The following is a 27,394-nucleotide window of genomic DNA, read 5'->3' as shown; positions in this document are numbered from 1 at the left end:
TAGACTTAAGAAGATTTGGAATCTGACATTTGAAATTGTTGTTTTTCTTGCTTGTATGCACCAAGATCTGATCCCTGAATAGTAATGTGTAAACTATTATACTGTATCCCCTACAGCAGTGCTTTGTGTTAACCATTGCTTTCCAGATTGTAATATGTCAAACTATTAATACACAGTACAAGAGTTATCTGACATGCATGAATGTCAGAATTACAAGTTCAGATTGTCCCACCAAGAGAGTATTAGACAGAAAACAGTCAAGTAAGAAACAGCAGTTCTTTAGAAGTGCATTGTGATGAAATACAATTGTGTTGTACCTTTTTTTGAACAAACAGGCACGGTTTGAATCTCAGGAGCGGTAGTACGCTGTATGCATAATTTTACCCAATAATTTATGTGAATATGTTTAGAAACAGACAGGTAGTGTTAACAGAAATTTCCTCCACAGGTCTGCCAGGTAAGGAAGTGTTTCTATTAGCTGTAAGAAGGCTGTACTAATACACTGTGTACAACACTTCCACTGTCCAATCCCAAGGCTGAAAATGACAGCAAGATAAGTACATACACAAAGTATTTGTTTCAGATAAATGTCCCTCAAGTGTCACACTGTCATGGCTAGTGTTCACCACTGCCAATACCCAGGGTGACAGAAATCCACGTGGAGTATGGCAAGTAACATACACACACAGCAGAAGTGCAGGGCACCCCTGTCTGTCACATATGTAACCTTGAATATCTGAATATGTGTAGAAACAGTCAGTAGTCTTAACAGATAATGTTAAGTTGTCAATCTCGCCTTCATTCTTGCTTGATGGGTTCGGAGCCGATCCCTCGGCTCCGACTCGGCACTTGCTTTAGCTCGAGAACTCCTTTTACCAGCTCGAGGCAGCCCCATATCCCATGATGCAAGGCAGGAAGTACCCAGATCTCGTTTGCCGCTTCGCTTGGGAGGTCTTCTCTTTACCAGCTCCTGGTAAGTAATTCACTTTTGTGACTTTTAAGCCCCTTTTTACTTAAAAACCTTTTATTTTTGATAGTTTAACTTAAACTTAATTTTCTGACAGAAATCCCTGCCTCTTTTAAATTTTTCTTTTTAGCCAGTTAATTTCCCTTTCCCATCCCCCCCCCTGTTAGGGTGTCTGTCTTGGTTTATTTTTACTATATCCTTTTGGGATTAATTTAATTTAATTGGACTGGTGTGTGTGTGTTTTTTGGGCACCATGTCTAAAGAGAGGGTTTCAGGTTTTAAGAAGTGTGACTCGTGCTGTCAGAAGATGTCTCTGACAGACGGTCACACTTCTTGCCTGTACTGTTTAGGCCCTCTTCACCTGCAGGACTCCTGTGCTATTTGTCACTCCTTCAGCCAGAGAGTCCTGCAGGAGAGAAGGAATAAGTTGATTCTGAGGGGTCTTCTTAAGCCGGAGGGCTCTCCGGCTAAGTCGGCCCCACAAAAATCAACAAAATCTGCCAAGACCCAGGCTTCTGTTACTAAGCCTGTGGCCTCGGCTCCGACTCGTTTAGAGTCGAGATCGCTCCGCTGGAGCCGATTCTGATCTGCTAAGCCTCGGCCGATGGCTATCGGCGCGATCTGACCACTGTGGGTCGGTTCCGACGCTCCGACACCCACGTGGCACGGCATCGTGTCGGCTCCGATCGGCTCCGACACCCATGTGGCACAGGCATCGGTGTCGGCTCCGATCGGCTCCGACACCGTTACTCTGGTGGCTGTATCGGCTCCGGCTGGGGCCGATACATCGAGCTTCTGCCGGCTCCGAAATCGGTGCCGACAGGATCAATATCGGCTCCGATGACCCATTCCAGGAAGAGGTCGAGGTCTCCTTCCTTGGAGCCGATACTTTCGCTCCGCCTCCCCTCTTCTATCGGAGCGGAGCCATCGGAGCCGATCTTCAAGGTCATCCAGGTTGTCAGACCATGACCTAGAGAGAGTGGTCAGTAGATTGCTCAAGTCACAGGTACTGGCCCAAATGCTACACAGTCCGTCTCATCAGTCGACTGTTGGTCCACACCCCGTTACAGTTCCTCCTTCAACTCTACCCCAGAGTTTGGAGTTGGAGTCTTCGGGCAAGGTTACTGCTACGGCTGGAGGACGGATACCCCCTTCTGTTCCTTCAGCCCCTACTCTTATCTCCTCTTCCTTAGAGGGATTCGTGGTCGGGCTTCCATGGTCTCCTCCGAGGGGTGAGTGGCATCGGACCCTTGTCCGAACCCGCTCTTCCCTTGGAGCCTCGGCCTTGGTGAGCTCGGCTCCGACATCTGCCTCGGAGACTTCCCTTCGGTGGCCCCTGGAGTTCCTAGCTCTTGAGCGGGTCTCTCGGACCTGCCTGGGAGGGAGCATTCGAGGTGATGAAGAGTGTACTGGCCACTGGTATCAGTCAGCAGTCTCTTCCCGTAGCTCCTCCCTCTATTGTACCTGTTGACATCTCTGCCACTTCTCTTGCTACAGGACCCAGAGATCCTCCGCCTCAGGTTTCCCCATTGGGAATTTCCCCTCTTCCGAGGATTCTCCTGATGTTTCGGGAGATCCTCCTAGGAAGAGGACTTGTAAGAGGAAGCATGTAGACTCCCTGAGTCTGTCACTGGATACAGACTTTGATGAGTCAGAGGGATCCCCTAGATCCCCCTCTGAGGATGTCTCCTTCTCAGACATCCTAGAACTTCTGAAACAGAGGGGAAATTGGCCCTCCAACAATCCCTCTGAGGATGAGTCAGTATACCTAGAGGCGTTTGGATCTCGGCCCTCCACCTCCTGGGTGTCTCCGCCTTTCGACCCCTTATGCAGGTTATAGCACGAAGGCGTGGACAGCTCCTGACTCTGTAGAGCCAGTCCCTAGGAGGCCTTCTAAATTTATAACTGCCCCTAGTGACAAACAATTCCTTACAAAGGGTGTCCCCGCTGATGCCATGGTGGTGGCTGCGGCCACCAAAAAGGAACTTGCAGATCCTTCCGTGCCCGTCCATCCTCCTAATAAGGACTCTAGGACCATGGATAGTACGGCAAGCGGATGTTTTCCTCAGCGACCTTTGCTATGCGTCGCTGAATTATCTTTGTCACTTCACCAGACTCCAGAGATATCCTGAAGGAGCTGGGAGAAGTAGTTCAGGATCCTACAGCTGCAGGGGCCCAAGAAAAGATTGCTTCGCAGCTAGGAACCCTCAATTCCATTGCTAACTCCTCCATGCGGCTAATATCTTATGCTGCTGATGGAGCAGTAGAGCCGCAGGCACAGGTGTGGCTCTTAGACGCCAAGCCTGGATGCGGCTATGTGATTTTGGATCCCTTTAAGGCGTCCTTCACAAATTCTCCCTTTGATGGGTCAGCTTTGTTTGGCCCTCAGGTGAAGGAGACCTTGACCAGGTGTGAGCAGGACGGCAAGACTCTTTCTGCTGTTGGAGTCCGTTTTCCACCCCTTCTAGGCCTTATCCCAAAGGACAGAAGGGTGGGAAGATGTGGTTCCGTAAATCCCAAGGAGTCACGCCGGATTCACGTGGTCAGTTTACCCCTAGGGGCAGAGGGGTAACAACAACAGACGCTCTAGAGGCAGAGGGGTCCAAGAACCAGGGCAACAGGGAGTCTCTTCCTGAGCAGCCCTTTCAGCATCCCTGAGGTGTTGCCCGGCTGTCCCTCCTTGGAGGCAGTCGGGGAAGGTTATCACTGTACCCAGAAGCCTGGCATTCCCTCACTCAAGACAGATGGGTACAGTCGATCATATCCAAGGGTTACATAATTTCTTTCGAGGAAAGTCCTTCCCTCAAGTTCCCTTCCAGATGTACCACCCGGTCTAAGGGACATTGCAGAGTTAGAGATCGCAAAACTACTGCAAAAGAGCCATTCAGCCAGTCACAATAGACCATTCAGAGCCGGAATCTACTCAAGGTTCTTTTTGGTCCCCAAAAGACGGGAGACTGGAGACCAATATTGGACCTCAGCAGACTCAACAAGTCTGTCAGGAAGACAAGATTCGAATGGTCACTCTTCAGTCAATTCTGCCCTTCTTACAGAAGGACAACTGGATGTGCTCAATAGATCTTCAGGATGCGTACTATCACATCAAAATTCACAGACGCTCCAGGAGATTTCTCCGCTTCGGCTGGGGTCCAGTCATTTCCAGTTCAGAGCCCTGCCCTTTGGTCTCACTACAGCCCCCAGAGTGTTCACCAAATGCATGGCAGTGGTCACGGCTCACCTGAGACGTCAAGGATTCCAGGTGTTTCCGTATCTCGACGACTGGCTCCTGTCAGCCACCACCAGGCATCAGCTTATACAAGCCAGGGATTACACAATAGACCTTTGTTCTCATTTGGGCATCTCAGTCAACTACGAAAAGTCATCCTTATCGCCCTGCCAGTCTATTACCTTCATAGGCGCAAACTTAAACACTGTTCGGATGTCAGCTACCCTTACAGAACAAAGAGTTTCAGACATTCAAACTCATGTCAGGATCATTCTGGCCAGCAAAAAGGTACAGGCCAGAATGGTTCTAAAGGTATTAGGTCTTATGGCTGCGGCCATCACTCTTCTTCCCTGGCTCGATTCTACATGCGCCTCCTTCAGTGGATGCTGTTCACACAGTGGTCATACCAGCAACTCCCAATGCGTCACCAGATTCTGGTGACACAAACATGCAAAGAACATCTTGCTTGGTGGATCACATCGTCTCAGGTTCACCAAGGCAGGTGCTTTGTACCTCCGTCCCGATAGCCACTGTCACCACGGATGCCTCCCTGATCGGGTGGGGGTCATTATCAGGGCAGGATGGTTCATGGGACGTGGCAACCGCTTGAGTACCATCTGCACATAAATGTCCTGGAGATGAGAGCAGTGCTTTTAACGTTGCAAGCCCTCAACGACTTTCTTCCCGTAGGGACAATTGCAGTCCACACAGACAACATGTCTGTAGTGTGGTATATCAACAAACAGGGCGGAACCAAGTCCTACCCCTTGTGTCGAGAAGCTCAGACTTTGGCAATGGGCGATCTCCTCTCATCGGTTTCTGGTAGCAACGCATATCCCTGGGAAAACCAACATTATAGCGGACAGATTGAGCAGAGCTATTCTCATGCCTCACGAGTGGTCTCTCAAACAATCCGTAGCGGAAGAGATTTTTCTGGAATGGGGTCGCCCATGTTGCGATCTTTTTGCTACTCCCCAAAACAGCAAATGTCCAGACTTCTTCAGCCTCTTCCCTCTATCAGGCCATCCCCAGAGACGCTCTGACCCAGGATTGGCCCCAGGGACTTCTTTATGCCTTCCTCCATTTCCTCTGATCCCTCAGGTGATCCAGAAAGCTACCGCTTTGAGAGCCAAATTGATTCTCATTGCCCCTTACTGGCCTCGACAAGTTTGGTTCCGTTCCTCCATCATCACCTTTTGGTGCAGCCGTGGCATCTGGACCCAGTGCCAGATCTACTGATTCACCAATCCGGTCAGCTGCACCGGTCAATCCCTTCTCTCAACCTCACAGCATGGTTGCTCCACTTCCTTCCTTAGCCAGGCTTCCTTTGATCTCTAACCCAGTTAGAGACATCATAGTAGCTTCACTAAAATCCTCTACCAGGAGGATTTACACAAGCAAATGGAAACGTTTCTCTTATTGGGCTAAAGCCCAAAATATTGATCCTTTTACTGCCCCTGTTCAGGCAGTTCTGGACTTCTTAGCAGAGATTTTCCATGCAGGCTCCTCTTCTTCCACAGTCAGAGTTCAGTTGGCTGCTATTTCTAATTTTCATGTCGGGATAGCAGATCATAATATTATGTCCCATAGACTCTGCAGGGCCTTTTTGAAAGGGATTTTCCTACTAAAGCCTCCAATCAGGAATCCTCCTCCTCAGTGGGATCTAAATTTAGTGCTGACATCCTTGATTCTTCCCCCCTTTGAGCCAGCTGTTTCTTGTTCCCTGAAATATCTTTCTTGGAAAACGTTATTCCTAGTGGCTATTACATCTGCCAGGAGGGTGTCTGAACTTCATGCTCTTTCGGTTCGACCCCCCTATTTGATTTTTCACAAAGACAGAGTATCTTTGAGAACTAATCCATCCTTTTTTACCTAAGGTCGCTTCAAAGAACAATCTGAATCAATCTATTGATCTCCCTGTATTTTTTCCCAACTATTCAGATAGAGCTGAACAAAAACTACATTATCTTGATGTCCACCGTCAGCTTAGATATTATTTGGACAGAACAAAAAAATTTAGAAAATCTGATCAACTTTTTGTCTCCTATGCGGATAAAAAAAAAGGCCTTCCTGTTTCTAAAGTGACTTTGTCCAGATGGCTTTCTTCGGTCATCACTGAAATTTATACGATCAGGGGAAAACAGCTGTGCTCAAAACCTAAAGCACATTCAACTAGGAGTTTAGCTACTTCTACAGCTTTTCAAGCTAGACTGCCTTTAGACACTATTTGTGCAGCGGCCACTTGGGCCACTCCTCACACTTTTGTTTCCCATTACAAATTGGACTTGGCCTCCAGGGACAGAGCCAGTTTTGGCTCTACAGTCCTCAAGAGTTTGTTCCATTGAGCCACCCAGGATAGAGGTGCTAGGACGGTCCCATCAAGCAAGAATGAAGGCGAGATTGACAACTTAACATTAAGAAGTTATGTACCTACCATAACGTTCCATGTTAGTTGTCTTCTCGCCTTCTTTCTTGCGACCCTCCCTCCTTCCCCCTGGCCTGGACTGACCTTGTATAAGAAACTATAATGCCAAAGACCTTTTAGACCTGGTCCTTTTCCATTTGTAGTTTCTTCTTCCTTTGAAGTATTGTTTATGCTTGGTGTTATTGCCCTTTTGTCAACAAACGAGATCTGGGTACTTCCTGCCTTGCATCATGGGATATGGGGCTGCCTCGAGCTGGTAAAAGGAGTTCTCGAGCTAAAGCAAGTGCAGTCGGAGCCGAGGATCGGCTCCGAACCCATCAAGCAAGAAAGAAGGCGAGAGAAGACAACTAACATGGAACGTTATGGTAGGTACATAACTTCTTATTTCCTCCACAGGTCTACCAGGTAAGGAAATGTATGTATTAGCTTTAAGAAGGCTTTAGTAACACACTGTGCAGAAACATTCCACTGCCCAACCCCAGGCCATAGGTAGATGTAAACTGAGATCATACCTGGAGAGTAATGAGTAGAGTAATAATCAGTATAGTTGTGAACAATTGAAGCCTATACAGTTGTTAATTGACATCTCTCTCTCTCTCTCTCTCCCCCACCCTATCTGCAACAATAATTCATACACATAATCAATGGGTATGTTTTTCTCCAAACCTGCTATTGGGACATGTGTCCTATTGTTCTACAAATATTGAATCGTTTGATTATTAATGTTCCCTGTTCAAATACTATCATTGGTGGCCTGTTGCTATCAATGTAACTTGCATGCTGTTTGTAATGCCTACTGTGGTTCCGTATATGCATGTGTTCTGTTTGCTATGCAACTCTTTCAAATCTGTTTTATGGGGTCAATTGTAACACCCATGCATGCTGTTATAACTAATCTTGAAATGTGTTGTTCATGATTAAACAACATATTTTGTAAAATCTCAATGCCATAGCACGTCCCGGGACCTCCTTGTCCACTGGTCCTGCACCACCTTCGGGTGGAACCGCCTCAGGGAACAGGGCAAACCCACGTAAACCCACTTACAATTGCTTAAAAGTGCCTTAATCACTCTGTATCCATCAGACATTGTTCTGTCCAACAACAAAATTATCAGCCCTGCCACGTCTCAAACCCAAGGCCCTGTGCTCTACAATCACAGCAACATACCACTACACCATCTGAGCTGTGAGAGTCTGTAATACTTTAACAAACATATCATGCATTCTGGTCATATATATGAAAAGGTAGATACATCATATAGATATACATATATAAATATATAAAGAACGGAAAATATAAATATATATACAGATATGGGTCTACCTCGACCCATCAAAATTACATTTCAATGAAACGTAAACAGGCAAACTCCTTTTTGCAAAAGTGCATTTTCATGAAAATGCACTTTTGCGAAAAGGTAACTAAGCGAACAGCAACGGGGGCTGTTGCTTAGATTGCGGTACAGCGGGGATAAGGGAATATTCCCTTTTCCCCACTGTAGTACGATCTTGGAGTGAGAATATAAATGTAGTGGGAGTGGGGGGGTGCAGGGGCGCTTTTCCCCCTGCATAAACGTGGTTTGTTTTTTTTTCGGTTTATTTGCATTTCACAAAAGTGCATTTTCATGAAAATGCACTTTTGCGAAAAAGAGTTTGTCTGTTTATGTTTCATTGAAACGTAATTTTGATGGGTCAAAGTAGACCCACACACACATATGTGTATGTGTGTATATATATATATATATATATATATATATATATATATATAAATATATGGATTCACTTTATAATCCCGAAATTCTGAAATGCTGAATCTCAAAATTTCGAGACCATAAAGCCGAAAGCTCTAAATACCGAAATCCGAAAAGCGTGAATTTTGAAATCGCGAATCCTATACTAACCAGACACAACACACATACACAAACACACACCTTCCCCCCACACACAAACACATGAACCTACACTACATACTGCGCCCCCACACCCCCCTACTTAAATATACTAAATCCAGGGTCGCACTACACAAACACATGAAAACACCACCACACACCTACATTCCTCTTGCACCCACACACCACAGTCACAACACACACTGACGCACACTAAAGCCCCTAACCAACACCCTTAAACATACATACCTACCTGAACTTCCATTCAAACACCGCAACACCAGAAGCGCTACTTCAACATCTCCGGACATCGGGATTTTGAAATTCGCGCTTCTGGGGTTTCGGTATTTAGAGCTTTTGGCTTTATGATCTCGGGATTCTGAAATTCGGTATTTCAGAATTTCGAGATTATAAAGTGCTAATATATATATGTATGCATAATATATATGTATGTATATAACATGCAGTGCAGTCATACCCCAGAACCATCTCTCTCAACCTCTTAGTGCAAGAAACCTGTACAAAGGCTGTAAAATGGGAGGGGGTTGGCCACATATAGGAACATCTTTCAAATATCGCTGTTAGAAATGAAGACATTTGCTACGGCAACAGAGTGTGTTTCAGCAGACAATTACTGAAGGGTATGAGGATGGAAACTAAAAGGTTATGTCATTATTTACTGACATAAATCTTTGGATTATCACAGTGATTTACCAGACAAATAGAAATAAATTGTGGAACAGAACAAAAGTATGGGCTAAACATCTGGACATTCTGTGAAAATCCTGGCAGGGGAGAGGTATGCTCAGAACCCCTTAGTGCAATACATCTGGACCAAGCCTGACAAAGTGGGGGGACAAAGGCATGAAAATAGGGACATGTCCAAAATACATGAGTAGATAAGCTGAGAAAGTTGATGTAGTAACACTGTATGTCTTAAAATATTGACTGAAATATCACAAGTCTGGGACTCAATTGCTTCTCATTAGTTAGTGACCTCAATCCCCACATCATCCCACTGATGTGTCAGGAATATACAACATTTATGGGACCAGACCAAAGATATCAGGCAGACAACTGGACATCTTATGAATATGTGGACATAACACAATATTAGGGAAACTACACTGATCTACCAGGCAATTTCCAAACTACAGTTAAACAGTCCACCAGAACCAACAAAGGTTCAACCAAGAAAATAAAATGAAATTCGAACCACAGTGTGCACTGAATGAATACTCAAGATCTGAAACACGAAGATTTATTCAACCAACAACAGACTAAGCATATGCTTTCACCAGCAACCTGGCTTCTTCAGAGTCTGACAGTAAAACACTCCATATAAAAAACACTCCACATTTAAAGCAAGAATGCATTCTCCCCACCCATCCAATTAATCAATAAATCAATCAAACAGACAATTTCTTGAGAATACATTTACAACCAAGTATTAGTTTAAAACACAATTCATAACATTTAAAAAACTTATAATAATCATACACTACATATGTATACATATAAAATGTAATATAAAATTGCAGTTCCTCTAAATAACACTACTTAAGTATTTTAACTGAGGCTTTATGGTGACACATTCATTAAGCCCAGGGCTGGTAGCATTGAGCCTAAGCTGCCATTCCATTTCTAACCTTGCTACCCTGTTCTGTGCATCACACTGAATGTTAGACTTAACCCTATCTATAATAAAAATAAAATTTGTTAAAATTCCCACATACTGCACTATGCAAATAAAGTGCATTGTGCTCATCTTTCTCTTGATTGAACTGACATGTTCCCCTATTCTTGTTTTCCAAGCCCGTGTAGTCATGCCCACATAAAATGCATCGCATGACATACACGGCAAGATATACACAATTCTTGGTGCTACAATTACAAGCACCTGGACAAGATATCGTACGTTGATACCCCACTACACTTACGTACGTCCCAACTGCTATGTATCTACATCCTCTACAGGAACCACATTAGCTCATGGCAGATCTAGTGTTGCTTCTACCTCTTTCAAGTATACTCTTCAAGTTCTTTCCTTTTCCATAGACAATCACCGGGGTATCACCTAGGATCATTTTAATATCTTTACTCAGAAAATATTTCCACAAATTTCTGAGACTAGAACCTAGTTCATTAGCTCTTTCATTGTATGTTAAAACAAATTTTGCTTTATTTGTTTTATTCAATGTGCTGACACTACTACCTATGTTTGCACCCTCCTCCCCTTGCCCTCTTAGAATAGGACTATATTTGTTTCTTCTGTGGTTATTATGTAGTATGATTTCATCCCCAAGCAACCTGAATATACAACTACTGTAGTCTATTTTATTCATGATGACCATTCCTCCCCCTTTGTCTGGTTTCATACATCTAACCTTCTGTGTTGACCATAATTCTTGTATAACCTTTCTTTCATTCTCTGATAAATTATCCTTGACCTCAGATTTTTGCCTACAGATTTTCCTAAACTCATGAAAACACATACACTAGAGCATCAATTAATGAAACTAATAGAGCATATAGAGGAATAGACATGTTTTTGTTTGATGCTTTATATCAAGGAGTTATTAATGAGGTTGAGTATGAGTTTCTTTGTGTGAAGCTTCCTACTATGCCCAAGCTTTTTGGAATCCCAAAGGTCCACAAAGGGACAGAAAATGTGCAGTTTAGACCAATTGTTTCTGCAAAGGGTTCCAAGACAGAACCAATGGCTGCATTTGTGGACCATTTTTGTAAAAAAGCATTAATGGATGCTGACCACATACTAAAGGATTCGTGGCATTGTTTGGAAAGGGTAGGAAGTGTTAAGGGCATTGGGAATGAGATGTTTGGGTTTTTGACTGTCGATGTCATTAACTTATTCTCAGTGATACCACATCAAACTGGGCTGGAATTGTTTTATGACAGTCGTTTGACTAGTCCCAGTTTTGATAAAGAAAGACTGGAGATATGTCATGACTTGATGGAAATCATACTACATAATAACTTTATACAATTTGATGGAGAGATCTATCAACAAAAGACAGGGGTAGCGATGGGTGCCCGTTGTGCCCCTGTCTATGCTAATTTAGTGCTATGGGCATGGGAAAAGCAATTTGTGTTAAACTCAAAGTACAAGGGCAACATTCTTTTGTACTGTAGGTTTTTAGATGACCTCCTTATATTTTGGAAAGGAGATGAGGAAAGTGTTAAGGAATTTTGCTCTTACATTAATGAAACCACAGATTTCCTTAGATTTACACACACACCTGGAACAAAGAGAGAGTAAATTACCTGGACATTACCTTATTTAAGACCAAAGAAGGACTGGTGAGTACAATTTACAGGAAACCTAGTTATTCAAACTCGATGCTGCACTACACAAGTTGTCACCCTCTGCACCAAAGGAGAGGTGTAGTTAAGGGCCAGATGGTCCGGCTATGTAGATTAATCAGTAATGATGATTTATTTAAGAAGGAAATTTATACATTGATTGGAATGTTTGTTGACAGGGGGTACCCGCTATCAATGTTAACTAACATCAAAAAAGAAGTATATAGAAGAAGAAGAAACAAATATAGTCCTATTCTAAGAGGGCAAGGGAGGAGGTGCAAACATAGGTAGTAGTGTCAGACATTGAATAAAACAAATAAAGCAAAATTTGTTTTAACATACAATGAAAGAGCTAATGAACTAGGTTCTAGTCTCAGAAATTTGTGGAAATATTTTCTGAGTAAAGATATTCAAATGATCCTAGGTGATACCCCAGTGATTGTCTATGGAAAAGGAAAGAACTTGAAGAGTATACTTGAAAGAGAGGGTAGAAGCAACACTAGATCTGCCATGAGCAAATGTGGTTCCTGTAGAGGATGTAGATACATAGCAGTTGGGACGTGAAGTGTAGTGGGTATCAACGCGATATCTTGTCCAGGTGCTTGTAATTGTAGCACCAAGAATTGTGTATATCTTGCTTCGTGTATGTCATGCAATGCATTTTATGTGGGCATGACTACAAGAAGCTTGAAAACAAGAATAGGGGAACATGTCAGTTCAATCAGGAGAAAGGATGAGCACAATGCACTTTATTTGCATAGTGCAGTATGTGGGAATTTTAACAAATTTTTATTTTTTATTATAGATAGGGTTAAGTCTAACATTCAGTGTGATGCACAGAACAGGGTAGCAAGGTTAGAAATGGAATGGCAGCTTAGGCTCAATGCCAGGTGCCCTGGGCTAAATGAATGTGTCACCATAAAGCCTCAGTTAAAATACTTAAGTAGTGTTATTTAGAGGAACTGCAATTTTATATTACATTTTTATATGTATACATATGTAGTGTATGACTATTATAAGTTTATTAAATGTTATGAATTGTGTTTTTTTAAACTAATACTTGGTTGTAAATGTATTCTCAAGAAATTGTCTGTTTGATTGATTTATTGATTAATTGGATGGGTGAGAATGCATTCTTGCTTTAAATGTGGAGTGTTTTTTATATGGAGTGTTTTACTGTCAGACTCTGAAGAAGCCAGGTTGCTGGTGAAAGCATATGCTTAGTCTGTTGTTGGTTGAATAAATCTTCGTGTTTCAGATCTTGAGTATTCATTCAGTGCACACTGTGGTTCGAATTTCATTTTAATTTCCAAACTACAGTCAGACTGAAAATGCAGCTCTGGGGCTGTACACATGCATTTGCAAATATAAGAGGCACTACAGGGATGTAACACTAGTGGAAAACAGACACTGGTGTGAAAGTGCATACCCACAACCAATTGCACCCCAGTCACATCGACATACCAGTAAGCAAACTGGACACTACAGTATAATGACTGTGTAAGCAACAATATCCCATTTGCCACTCACACATTACCCCTACATATACTGCCCCAAGTCACAGTATAGTGGCAATCTTGAGGTGTTACGGGACATGTCACAGTCTTTCTGTACAAACATATACAGGCAATAGGGAACCAGAAACTGGAGCAGCATGCACAGTCAGATAGAAAAGATCCCATGACACTCACATGTACCCCTTCCCTACACAGCCCAAATAACATGTACACATGACACTGCTACACAATCCTGATGGTCTGTTAACAATGGCCAGACATACACAGACTTCTCAAATGTACAGTTTCCCACAGAATGTATAGGCACAAGACTCATATCTATGGCTGCTTCCTTGTTACATGTCTGGGGGTCTACAACATCACTGGGATGGTAGCAGGAATGAAGGCAATAAATAATGGTACTACATACCTGTGAACCTCTTAGTGCATGACATCTAAACAAAGCCTGACATAATTGGGGGACTGAGGCCCAAACAAAGAGATATATTGGACATATTGCTGTTATAAAGTTAGACAGTTGCTGGTGTTACCAGGTTTGTTGTAACATGTTTCTTCTGAGGGATATGAAGTAAGTAACACCAATGGATGTTAGCATTTACTGACTGCATTCCCCAGAGTATCCTACTGATTAGCCAAGGACAAGAACTGTCTGGGGAACAGACCAAACATAAGAGCCACACATCTGGACAGTGTCTAGCCCTCTGGACAGTGTAGAGGCATGACCGCAGTCATGTAACAGAATGGAAATCCCCTGACAGCTGCCAAACATGTCACCCAGCACCTTAAGAAGCACAGTAAGACCACTCTAATGACACTCCCCACATCAGCTCTGGGCAATTACCCATGTATATTCAAATATAGCATACACTACAGGGATGGAACTGTAGTGTAAAGCAGATAGTGGTGCAAAATTGTTCACCCAGAAACATTTGCACCACAGTCACAGCAACATACCAGTACTTAAACTGAAATGTAGAGTAGAACAACTGTCTGAACAAACATATCCTGATTGCCAGTCACACACTACACCAACATATACTGGACAAAATCACAGTGTACTGGGAATCCTGAGGTGTTATAGCACATTTCACAGTCTGCCCCTGCAAGGATACAGACCTGATAGACCGCCAGCAGCCGTAGCAGCATGCATAGTCATATAGGTAAAGGATGCTTGGCACTCACATCTGCTACTCTCTTTAACCAGTCCAACAAACATCCACACACAACACTGCTACACAATCTTGGCAGTCTGTTCACAATGGCCAGACATACATAACTGTCATATGTACAGATTTCCATGGTGTGGAACCATAATCCTGGCCACTGCTGGATACCATGGCCAGGAGTCTGCTAGGTCACTGGGATGATAACTGGAGTGCAGTCAGTAATTAATGATATACCATACCGTTGCACCTCATAGTGCAGGACATCTGGACAATGCATGACATACTTGGTGGACAGCGGGCCAAGAAAAGGGACATATCACACATAATGGTGTTACAAACTGAAACAGTAGCTGGTGTTACATATGTTGTAAAATAACATCCCTGAAGGATATGATATCTGGAACACCAATGGATGTCAACAGTTAGTGACTATAATCCTCACATTAGCCTACTGACCCCACAAAAACAACCATTGTTCAAGGAACAGACCAAACATAACAGGCAAACCTCTAGCCAGTCGGTGGACAACATGCTTGTTGAGAGAGATATGTCAGAGGCATGTCGCTGTCAGATGTCAAGTCACTCAGTAAATTCATGTCCAGGCAAACCCTATCAATCTAGCAACCCTTCACGTGTATAACAGTACTAATGACATAAAATCTGTACCCAATTCTGGAGCTTTGTCCCCCATGTTGTTTGGCTTTCCCCACATGTCCCGTCCTGTGATGTATTCCCACCTACTCTTTGTGAAGCTGTAGCCCCCACACCTCCATAATATCCCCCACACAAGCAAGGAAAAGGGGCAAGGCCCACATGAAGAATACCCCATATGTTGGAACTAGCAGCAGTGTCCAGGCCCACACCACAATACTGTATGGGCACCTACATAGCTATATAGCCTCAACAATACCTGACAGGAAAACATCAACCCCCTCAAGGTAGGCTGAGCACCTGTGGTGAACAGCAGAAATACACAACAACTATCATAGGTGGAAATAATCACAGGATAGGCCAAGCAGGAACAGGTGCCTCATTGGAAGCCATGTCACCTTGTTCTGCACAAGCAAATAAGGTCACAGGTGATGTACCCTAAGGCTGTCTTTGAGTGCAAACTGGATACATCCACCTAGGCCAATCACTAGGCCTTCCAGACATGTGTCTGCAATTCCAGAGGCAACACACATATCTGCACTGTAGTGGTGGTCAGTAACACCACATACACATATGTCATAGATATAGGCAACTGGCTGCAGACAGGTGAAGAGTAAACATCACCCCCCGTCCCTTCATAGGTACAAATGCACTTGTACAGCACCTGCCCCCTCCTCTCATGATCAGGAAGCAGGTCTGTAATGTCTTCCCAAAGGCAAAACAGAGGTCTCCATAGGCTTGATACCATTCCTGACTGTATCCTACATGAACACAAGCATGGGCTCTCAGACCCATTCTGCAGTCTAGTCAACCACAGCTTGAGCACCAGTGTCATCCCATCTGCACAAAGGACAGACAGAAAGTTGATAGAAAACAGGTTATGCATTAGCATGAATGTTCTGAAGGATACAAGTTTGAAAATGAAATGTACACCATTATGTCATGACAGCAGTCCTCAATCACATGGCCGAAAACCTCAATACTCTCCAGTTAATATAATCATATAATATTAATATCCAGTATGAGATAGAAATATACAGCTCAAATCCACAAACCAAGATAGTGTAGTGATCAGAGTTCCAGCTTTGCATGCAGGCATACATGGTTCGAGTACTACAACAGGCAATCTAATTTTACATGGGAAAGCAGTGTTAAAAGTGCCATTTTCATATTAAAATATGTGGTAATTTATTTTTGTCATCCAGGGTAGTGTAGCTGGTGTAAAATGGAAATGTGAGTGCATATAACATGTGAAACCACCAATGCATACACATGTCCCATACAGTATAGTTACACCCCTTTTCTACTGTAATGAAAACACATAGAGCCATGTCATGTAATGGAAATCATAAACAATTACTTAATGACATCATTAATGTGATATTTTATAAGAATGAACTGTGAGCAATGGTTAGCAATGCCCAGCTAAGATTTAAGCATTGCTCAAATGTGAATGCTATGCAGCAGGTAGCTCAGCTAAGCGAATTTGTGCACTGGTAAGTGTTGCTAAGCAAAACCTACATGGTTTAAGTGCCTAATAGTGTAACTGTATGTTGGCATCACTTAGCGTTATGCAAACCCAAGCAAACCTGCTTACAACTGCTTAAAACTGCCTTAATCACTCTGTCTGCATCAGCCCCTGTTCTGCCCAGCAACAACATAAACAGCCCTTGAAGCTAGGACCCTGTACACCATATTCACAACAATTTACCACTAAGCCGTCTGAGATGTAGGTTTCCCTGCTGTTTTTCAAACATATCAATAGAGAAGAAAGATTGTGGAATCACTAATAATTGGTATTTACAAATATATGTATAATAAACTACATACATATTAAGATAGATATATATGTATGGAGATACATAGATATGTATAACAATATATAGATATATTACCGATAAAGACTGAGGTGTGTGTGTTTGTGTGTGTGTGTGTGTGTGTGTGTGTGTGTGTGTGTGTGTGTGTGTGTGTGTGTGTGTATATATATATATATATATATATATATATATATATTTATGAAAATATATACGCATATATCGATACATACATGTATGGGGATACAGATATATGGAAGGGAACGTATGAATTTATATGTGTGTGTGTGTGTGTGTGTGTGTGTGTGTGTGTGTGTGTGTGTACATATACATATATATTTATTTGTTTTCATTTTTTCATAACATGCAGCACTATCATACCTCAGAACACCTTAGTACACGAGGTCTGGACCAAGCCAAACAAAGCTGGGGGACAAGGGTATGGAAATAGGGATACATTGGAACTAATTGGGTAGATAAACTGGGGACATTAAACCATCTGTCCTAACATATGTTGAATGCAATTTCTGATGTCTGAGAAATCAATTGCCTGTCATTATGTAATGAGTCCATTCCACCCATCATCCCATTGAATTGTCAGAAATACACACCTGTCATGGGGACCAGACCAAATATATGTGCTAGACAACTTTACATCCTATGAACACCTGGAGAGTTGAGAGCTATGTGTGCAGCTATGTAACATTGAGTAAACCACACTAAGCTGACAAGCATGCCACCAAGCACCGTCCAAAATATAGTCAGGATAACATCACACTAACCCAAAGTAGTGCTGGGGTTTTACACATGCATTACCTAATACAGGACACACTACAGAGATGTAACTGTACTGAAAAAAGATACCGGTGTGAAAGTGCATACACACACCCAATTGCACCACAGTCACAGCAACATACTGGTAAGCCTATCAAACACTACAGTATAACAACTGTGTGAACAGATATATCTTGAATGGCAGTCACAGAATACCCCTACATATACTGTCCCAGGTCACAGTGTAGCCAGACTTGTGTGATGGTATGGGACATGTCTCAGAATGCCCATACAAACATGTACTGCTGATAGACGACATGCACAGTTGGATACAAAAGGACACATGCCCACTCAAATCTGCCCCCCACCCTACACAGGCCAACTAATAAGTAAACAGTACGCTGCTACAAATTCTTGATGGGCCGTACACAGTGGCCAGACATACAACCAACCTCCCGACTGTACAGGGTTCCACAGGTTGTCCAGCCTTTGCCGTCATATTTATGGCCTCTACCCAGGAACATGTGTAGATTCCACAACATCACTGGGACGATGTCAAGAATGACCGCACTAAATAATGACCATACCTATCTACCTCATAGTGTATGACATATGGACAAAGGCTGACACAATTGGGGTACAGTGGCCCAGAAACAGGAGCAAATGTACAATAGTGCTGTTATAAACTACAGAAGTCATTTGCAGTGAGGGGTGTGGCAGTGTGGTAACACAGTGAGTGTGTCATACACGAGGTACAGCTGTGCACAATTACCAAGTCTGTATAACAGTTATTGCATGTGGCACTGAGTTTATAGGTCTGAGGGGTGTGTACAGGTAAGTGCATGGTAGTAGATAGCAGCTCTTGTAAAGTGGACAATGGGAAGTGTATTTGGTGTAACACACCTCAGATTGTTGTAATCCATACCCTCAGAAGATATTGTCGACCAAACACAGAGAATACCATTCACACACGCACACACATGCACAGGATCACAATTGCCAGTGTTGGTTTTGGAGCCCCTACCCATCTAGTTAGTGGTACTACAGTGTTAGGCAGTTATTGCAGGTGGCACAGAGCTTATAGTGTGGAGAGTGTTCCACAGTACGTGTAAAGTGAATTACATCACATGCCCTTGTAAGGTATGGCAGTGGGGGGTGTACTGGGTGTGAATGGATTAATAATACTGTCACGCATGAGTCTACACACTCCCAAACACTGCTATACTCACCAATGCACACACACAAACACACACACACACACACACACACACACACACACACACACACACACACACACACACACACACACACACACACACACACACACACACACACACACAAATGTGCCAGTACTGTGATTAGCAGCCCTGCTTATCTAGCTATTCATTCCATACTATTACATAGCTGTTGCACACACCACCGGGCTTGTAGGTCTGCAGATGCCTCTATGTTTGATGTAAAAAGCAGCCAGTAGAGTGGAAAGTAGGACATGTGCTGGGAGTACCGTGGCCTAAAACTGTAAACCATGACTACAGTCCTCACTCAGGATACTTGTCTTACACACAATTTGCCAGGACTGAGATTAGAACCCCCGCCTATCTAGTTATTGTTACTAAACTGTTATGCATTTATTGCATGTGCCACAGAACTTGTAGGGTGAATTGCTTTCCACGGTTCCTCTAAGGTGAACAACATCACCAGGCCTTGTAAAGTATGATAATGGGAGATGTACTGAGAATGGACTCAAAATATTCTAACTTACAGAAATATACACAATGACAAACACAGATACAGTCATACACACATTTGCCAGAACTGAGGTTAGCAGCCCTGCCTATCTTTTCAGCCAGCTCATACAGTTACATAGTTCCTACACACAGCATGTCCCTTATTGGGCTGAATAGTGTCATCAGATACCTCTATGGTTGATGGAGACAGCGGGCCTTGTACAGTGGACCTTGGGACATGTACTGGGAGTACCATGGTCTAAAAATGTAAAACCCACCCCCCATTGGCTATAGTACTCACTAAAACACAGGATACTGTTGTCACACACACACAGTCACACATTTGCCAGGACTGAGATTAGAACCCTTACCTATCTAGTTATTAGTATCACAGCGATATTCATTTATCACACACTCCATGGACCTTATAGGGTGAAAACTGTTCCGTGGCTCTCCTAAGGTGAGCAACATCACCGCCCCTTGTAAAGTATGGCAATGTGCAGTGTACTGGGAGAGTGAGGCCTCAAAATACTGTTTCCTACAAATATATACATATACAAACACTTGCAGACACATTCATACACACATATACTCACATTTGCCATGACTCAAATTGGAACCCCTTCCTAGGTAGTTATTGGTACTATAGTGCTATGTAGTTACCACAAGCACAAGGGAGCCTATAGGGTGAAGAGTGTCACAAGGTACCTTTAAAGTGTATAACATCATCAGCCCTTGCAGAGTATGGCAGTGGGGAAGATAGTGGGTGAGAAGGTCATCAAAGTACTTTCACCTACAACTTTACACACTCACAAACACTTTTATACACAGTCATGTACACACACATGTTTGCCAGTACTGAGATTCATAGGTTCATTTGTTCATAGGCTTGTACCAGGCTACTGGCCATGGAGCTATTACAAGCCTAGCCCATGGGAGTACCTTGGCATCATGCCACCTGACATTTGTCCACAGTGTGTCTATCAACTATTGCCACTTGAATGATCCCGATGGTGACAGTTACATTCCCCATCCACTCATCCAGATTTCTCTTGAAGAATGCGGGGTTTGTTTAGCAGACATTTTCTGACATATCTGTAGTCTGACACTGCAGTGTATTGTGTCACTACCCGGTGCCAGACATCCTCAGATAATTTATGTGCATTACCAGAGGAATACTAGTCGTATGATGCATAGACCAATATTATGAGGGCAGCTATATAAATTCTTGCCTAACAAGGCCATTTGTGAGATGTGGCAACAGCCAGTTGAGTAATGACACACTGTGTAAACAGTCCAGCAACTTGCTGATATACTGCCTGGGGATCTCCTGCTTGTGTGGTATCTTTCTAACCTGAGATGTCATATCCTTGTGTGGGTATACCTCTCACCTGTACATTTCTTGGCAGGTTGTCCAGGCGGTTGGCTAGAGGTTTCATCCTGCCTATGTAAACTTGTTTTTTTATGGCAAGTTAGTTACATATAACAGAAGAGTGATGTTACAAAATAATGACAGACATTACCGTTTCAGACTACGTAACATTCAGACAATTCCCGTTACTGCAAACCCCTCACCCTACCAACTTTCTCAGTATGTAAGGGCAATATTTAAAAAACATGCCTATCATTGTGCCTTTGTTCCACTTTTATTTCTGCCCTTGTCCAGACATCTTGCTGTCAGAGGTTGGGAGTTATGGGTGTGGGTACAGAGTGCATTATGCTTTGCAGGCATGTCCATTATATGTAAAAGCAAACATAAGAAAAAAGGATTATTGATAATAACCACTGGCAACAGTACCAAAAAGCACTTATATTTATAAAAGGCTTGGCACCTCAGCTACACATCCTTCAAGATGTCCCTTATATGTGTAGTATATTCCACATAGCACTGTGACTTCCAGGTATGTCAGTGGGAGAGCAGTGGGTTCCACTGACTTGCATAACAGGTGGAATTGCAGTTATCTGCACATGGCCCTGTCAAAGACAGTACTGTACCTAGTTCACTACGAGATGACTGTCAGGAGAATGTGCTGGCCAGATCCTGACAGTACTAACCACACATTCACATAGCTCATTGACCCCTGTATATTGTGGACAGGCAACATGTTTTCATGTGTATTGGTACAGCCCTGCCAATGTGTGCTATGCTGCTATTTACCTGCAAACATACGTGTTACTGCATTTGTGTGGGTATATGGGGGAGGCACACCTGTCAACTGTACCTATTTACACAGACTGTGCTGATATTTGCTTTACATTTTGGTTTCATTTACCATCCTATTGTACCTTATCTTGAGGACTAGAGGCATATCAGTAAAGAGCATGGGTCAGATTGTAATGGCATACATTTGAGTTTCAGACTTCTTACCCTTCATAGCCTTACTGCAACTGTAGGTCCTGCTGTGCTATCACTGTGTGAGTCTGTAGGGGGGTAATTCAACATTGCCAACATTTGTGTGCCTTTACCAGACATTTCTCTCTGGTTTTCTACAGCTGACTTGCTGTGTGGGTGGGAGGGTTGGGTATGGGACCTCCACACTGACATCTATGCTTGTAACCTATGACACGCCCTAGTTAGTTGTCCCCACACAGATACTACAGTGGGATTTGCCACCTTGGGTACTACTGCATAGTGCGTGGAGGCCAGTTTTGGTCAGACATTTCCTGGTGTCCCACATAGCTGTCAGTTGTGTGGTGCTATCCCAGTAGGCCACCCCATTCCCTTGCATGCATACAGCATTACCATAGATATACTAGCAAAACATACTAATCCATTCATTTATTGTTAAGAAGACTGACTTACCTTGTGTTTGTGGCAGTTGTGAGGATGGTGTTTGAGGGCTGGCTGTGTTGGATGCACACAGTACACTGCCTATGCATGTTGAGTTACAGGTAATGTGATGTGTGTGTCATCCATTTTACTGAGTGTGCAAGTCAGAGAGAGGTGTCAGTCCCTGGGTTCCCTACAGTCGTTGCCTCTTTGCTAAGGCCTGAGCATACTGGGCATGCCTCTGTCTGCCTACAGGAGCAGGCTCAGGGGCTTCCTCCTCTGAGTCCCTCTGTGCCTGTGGGAACCTTGGCAATGGTGGTGGGCTGTGTGGCCCTTCCCCGTACTGTTCCTGCTGCAACTGTTTCCACAGGATCATATTGTGTAGTATGGCACATACTATGAACATGTGTGAACATGTGGCTGGAGTGTATTGCAAGGAACCACCAGATATTTCAAGGCAGCAGAACCATGACTTGAGTATCTCAAACACACTCTCTGTTATGATCCTGGTTTGTGCATGTGCCTCATTATGGCATCCTTGTGTGGATGTGTGTGCATTTCTGATGGGTGTCATCATTCATGGCTCCAGTGCATAGCCAGCATACCCCACCAGATGGCCATACTGGATATCCCCACTGGCAAATGACTGGTACAGCTGTGACAAATGCCAGATGTGGGAGTTGATATCTTCCAGGGCTGCCAGCACACACATTTGTGATAATGCCCTGGGCATTGCACATGACCTAGCAGTTTATGGAGGAGAAGCCCTTGTGGTTTATGTAGACCCTACCCTGTTCATCAGGTGGTGCTTTGATGTGGATGTGCGTGCAGTCTATGGCACCCAGTACCTCCAAGTATTCTGTTACATGGTGGAAGAGACGCATATTGCTAGTCCTCTCCTCACAGGTGTTGGGGAAGTAAATATGCTCACTGGCATGTGGTGGCATGGCATTCAGGAAATGGTGGAGTACCCTGGATGCAGATGCCTCTGAAACCCCCATGATGTCCCCAGTAGGTGTTTGGAAAGTAGCTGTAGCTAGAATCTTTAAGGCTACACATACCTTGGTATCCACTGGGATGGGTTCCCCTCTGCTGGCTCTAGATTTGAGTTGAGGCTGCATAGTTTGGTGATTTGCTGAAGTATGTCTCTGTCCACCCTGTAGCGTTTTACTATCTCCAGATCATGTAGCCCCTGGTAAGTTATCCTGGATCTGAACACTTTTCTCTGCCTCCTCGATCTGTGGCAGTTGTCAGCATTATCCTCCTCTCTGCCCTCAGCCTTTAGCACATACTGATGGATCAAAGCAATGGCAACCCCTAACATTTTTCCAGTTAAAATTCCCCCTGCATGTGTATACCAATGGTGCACAGTTTGTGGGAAAAAATGACTATAAGGTGTTTCCATAGTTTATACTGTTGTGCTGCAGATGCTGCCTGTATGATTGGCTGACTATAATGCATTCCACCTGCTAGCTATGTAATTTGTTCTTGATTGCTTTTATTCTGCTATTTTCCTTTTTTTCCTTTAGTTCCCTTCCCTCCCTTTTTGAGTCCGAGGCGCGCCGCACAAATCCGGTACCCAAATGTAAACAGTCCTGCTATTTCCATTTTTTTTTTGTTTTGTTTTAGACCCAGTGCACACCACACATACTCATTTAGTTAATGTAAACATGAAGAAGTGCCCTCCCTGGATGAGAACATGCTTGTCATTTCATGGAAGAAGTCAATGCAGCCTCAGACACACACACTCTTGCTTAGCTGTGCTTAGCTAAGCTTATCTGGGGGCCATGGAGCTCCATTGTGATTACACCATGCCTGACACACACCCTTTTCATGTCTGTTGGTCCTCTTAGTTGCACGATCATGCTATAGCATCTACACGGTTAGGGGTAGTTTGGCACTTTGAAGATTTTTATGATTCTGTAAATTTCCCATCATTTGCATACCCCACTGCCTTAGTCCATAGTTACTGCAGTAACACAGAGCCTTTACCCTTGACAACCACTGTTTCTTGGTATTGTTTTGATTCTGCATGCCATAGACTATAATAGCAAAATGCAGATTTCTCTTAAAATTCAGTTTTCACATTTTTTTTTAATTTTCAGCACTATCCCATTTGCACGCCACTGCCCTATACTTAAACGGCCGAGATTAGCAAAAAAAAAAAATAACTTTGATTTTTTATAAAAATGATGGCCATTGGCATGCCTAAAGACTATAATACATGCTTTCTTGGGAGAATGTCATGCCTCCATTTTGTTATTTGCAGAAATGTATTCGGTTAGTAACCGAATACATTTCTGCAACTAACACTATTTATGCACGGACACCTGCCTGCTTGCTGACTCTCTAATTCACCTCATTTGGATGGTTTTCACCAGAAAATGAGGTAATTAAAATTCTGCACTGGTTTCTGTGCAAGAACAGTGCATTCAGGCTCGTGCACGTCAAAACGCTACTTTACTGGATCTCTCGGTGGCCATACTCCATGTGAGTGTGGCTATACTGTTCCTGCATGGAAAAATAAAGTTACAGAATCCCGGGGATTGCGTTTGCACTTCTATCAAGACTAAATTTTATTCTTACATTATCTGAAAGAAATGCCATTTGTAGTTGTGCTTTCAGATACTCATCTAATAAACTATACAACTGTAAATCACCCACAAAAAGTATATGAGATGTCTTTGAACAAGGTTGATTTCTGGAAATTAAACTGTAACCATAGCCTAATCTATTAAATAAACAGCTTAATGAGTTTAGGGTGATAGAGAACAATATTGGTGATAAAGAATCAGTGTACAGTATCCCCCATTGAATTTTTATCCCTGAGATAATAATTTATCCTTTGTCATAGCATAGCTGCAAAGTGGTTTGCCACTATTTCATAGCCACTGCAATGTAATTCATCAAACAAAGGAGTGTCCTATACATCTGTAATTATTCTATTTTCTATGAATGCTTGATGCAGTTGCATGCCTTTCTGTAATCTTTACATGCCATTCTTAGATTCCTCTCGTTTTTACATGACCCTTTGTTTCATTTTTTAATTACCCTTTAGTTCTATTGCTATGACTGAACTTGTTTTGAGATGGCTATAAACTCTGAGATAATAATTTGACCTTTATCATGACTCAGATTTAAATTGGTTTGTTGCTGTCTCTTCATTATAAATTATATAATTATACCGTATATATATATGCCATAGTGATTTGCATTTTACTGACACTTTGGGCTAGAACCTAAATACCAGGTTTGAAGACGTACAAAATAAAGTGGCAAATGTAACAAATGTTTAAACATGTTCATTGCTGCATGTGTTAAAAGATATTTGTAATATTGTTTTAGCAGCTGGTATATTTTTTGAACCTATTAGACAAGATAAATGGGGGGGGGGTCTAAAAATCAAACCAAGGAAATGAAAAGAATATATAATATATGTAGACTTGTTTCTTGCAATGTGTACATTGCAGTTTTTCTGAATCCAGGTTTTTATTCACCTCTACAATATTATTTATACTGAAGACAAAAAAGCAAATGAAGTTTACCACACAGAACATAAAGTTTAACTACAGGAAAGATCCACCTTTTATTTTTATAAAAAGAAAGGCTTAGATGTTTCTGTGTTCTAATTCTAAGATGCATCATGAAGAGGAGTTTTCTGATTAGTCTAACTTTCTTAATGGTCGCATTAGACATCACCCAGAAGGCCAGTTAAAACAAGCAGGATAATATTCTGACAAATACATTAAATCAAATAGGAAATCTATATGAAATAGTTTGTTTGTGTCTTCGAACTCCGTCCACTAATGATTGGCAGTAGATTTTTACATGCTGGCTTGGCAACCTTCCCATTCACACATGTCGCCACACAGAAGATGCTCTAACTGAGAATCGAATGGGCAATGTCTAACTGTGAGGTGACAACGCTACCGCAGCACCACCACCGCAGTAAATATTTGAAAATAAACTTCAGAAATACATCAGCCCTCAGAATACCTGAGAAGTACTTAGCAAAACCAAATTTCCTGACAGAGTATCTGATTTCCAGATTTCTTGACAAAGACTCTGATTTCCTGTCAGGAAAAAAATAATGAAAGGTGAAACCTCTAATACAGTCTCATATAAAATCAAAGGGGAAACAATATTTTCATGGCTAAAATGTTATGATCTAAATCTAAACTCATAATTTTCCATCTCTTTAACTTCTCACATATTTTAATCTCTTTTTCCCTCTTGCTGCATTCTGCAGTTTTCTAATGACCCATATTCCTAGATATACTCATACTATACATTTCGGCCACAAATCCCGGACCGAAATACAAAAGGCGGGGGAGTATCCATATTCATCAAGGATACCCACACCTCCAGGTTAGTGGCACAGCACAATGCTTCAGAGATCATCCACGTGCAACTAATAACTGGCAAAACTGCTATTCAAATTATAGCTTGCTACAGATCACCCACCATGTCCCACGACCCCCACTTCGCATTCCTGGAAACACTGGGAAACATAAAGGTCCTATCAAACACCCTGATGTTGGGTGATTTCAATTACCCAAACATTAACTGGGAAAACTACTCAAGTACAAACTACCTTGCCCAACATTTCCTAGAATTTATAAACTCAAATGCCCTGGATCAACTGGTCCACACCCCCACCAGTGGTGACAACATATTGGACCTGGTCATCACCAACATGGGCGACCGATGTTCCACACCGGAGGTCCAACCCTTCACTGGTTAGATCTGACCATAAACTAATTTCTCTGGATATCCACATTCTGCCCCCGGTCAAAGAAACTACCGTGAAAAACTTTTCAAAAGCAAACTTCACGTTACTTAAGACCGAGGTGGGAAGTTTCAAAGCCCCCATGTTAAAGGATAATGCTGTCCAAGCTGCAAAATCCTTTAGTAATGTACTCTACGGGCACCTACACCTGCATGGATCATGCTATCCCGAACAAAACCAAGACTCACTCCTCCAAGAAAAGGAAACCAGTCTGATGGACGCCTGCCATAAACAAGCTATACAATAGAAGGAGGAAACTAGTACAGAAAAGAGTAAAATCCCAAGAGGGGAAGACATCCCTGATCAGTATCAGCAAGAAACTACATTCCCTCATAAAATCATCTAAGGCTAGCTT

At 42.7% G+C, this 27,394-nt stretch overlaps 1 protein-coding gene across 1 annotated transcript in view; it reads left to right on the top strand.

Moving 5' to 3' along the window:
• LOC122795944 (baculoviral IAP repeat-containing protein 1e-like) overlaps window positions 1–27,394 on the top strand; it is a 521,014-nt gene that overhangs the window by 469,769 nt on the left and 23,851 nt on the right. The window lies entirely within an intron of this gene.

This window comes from Protopterus annectens, chromosome 2.part2 (genome assembly GCF_019279795.1).
Source record: "Protopterus annectens isolate FY-2018-M chromosome 2.part2, PAN1.0, whole genome shotgun sequence".
Classification (NCBI taxonomy): domain Eukaryota; kingdom Metazoa; phylum Chordata; order Ceratodontiformes; family Protopteridae; genus Protopterus; species Protopterus annectens.
The sequence above is the reverse complement of the archived record's forward strand: the minus strand, read 5'-3'. Positions and strand labels throughout refer to the sequence as shown.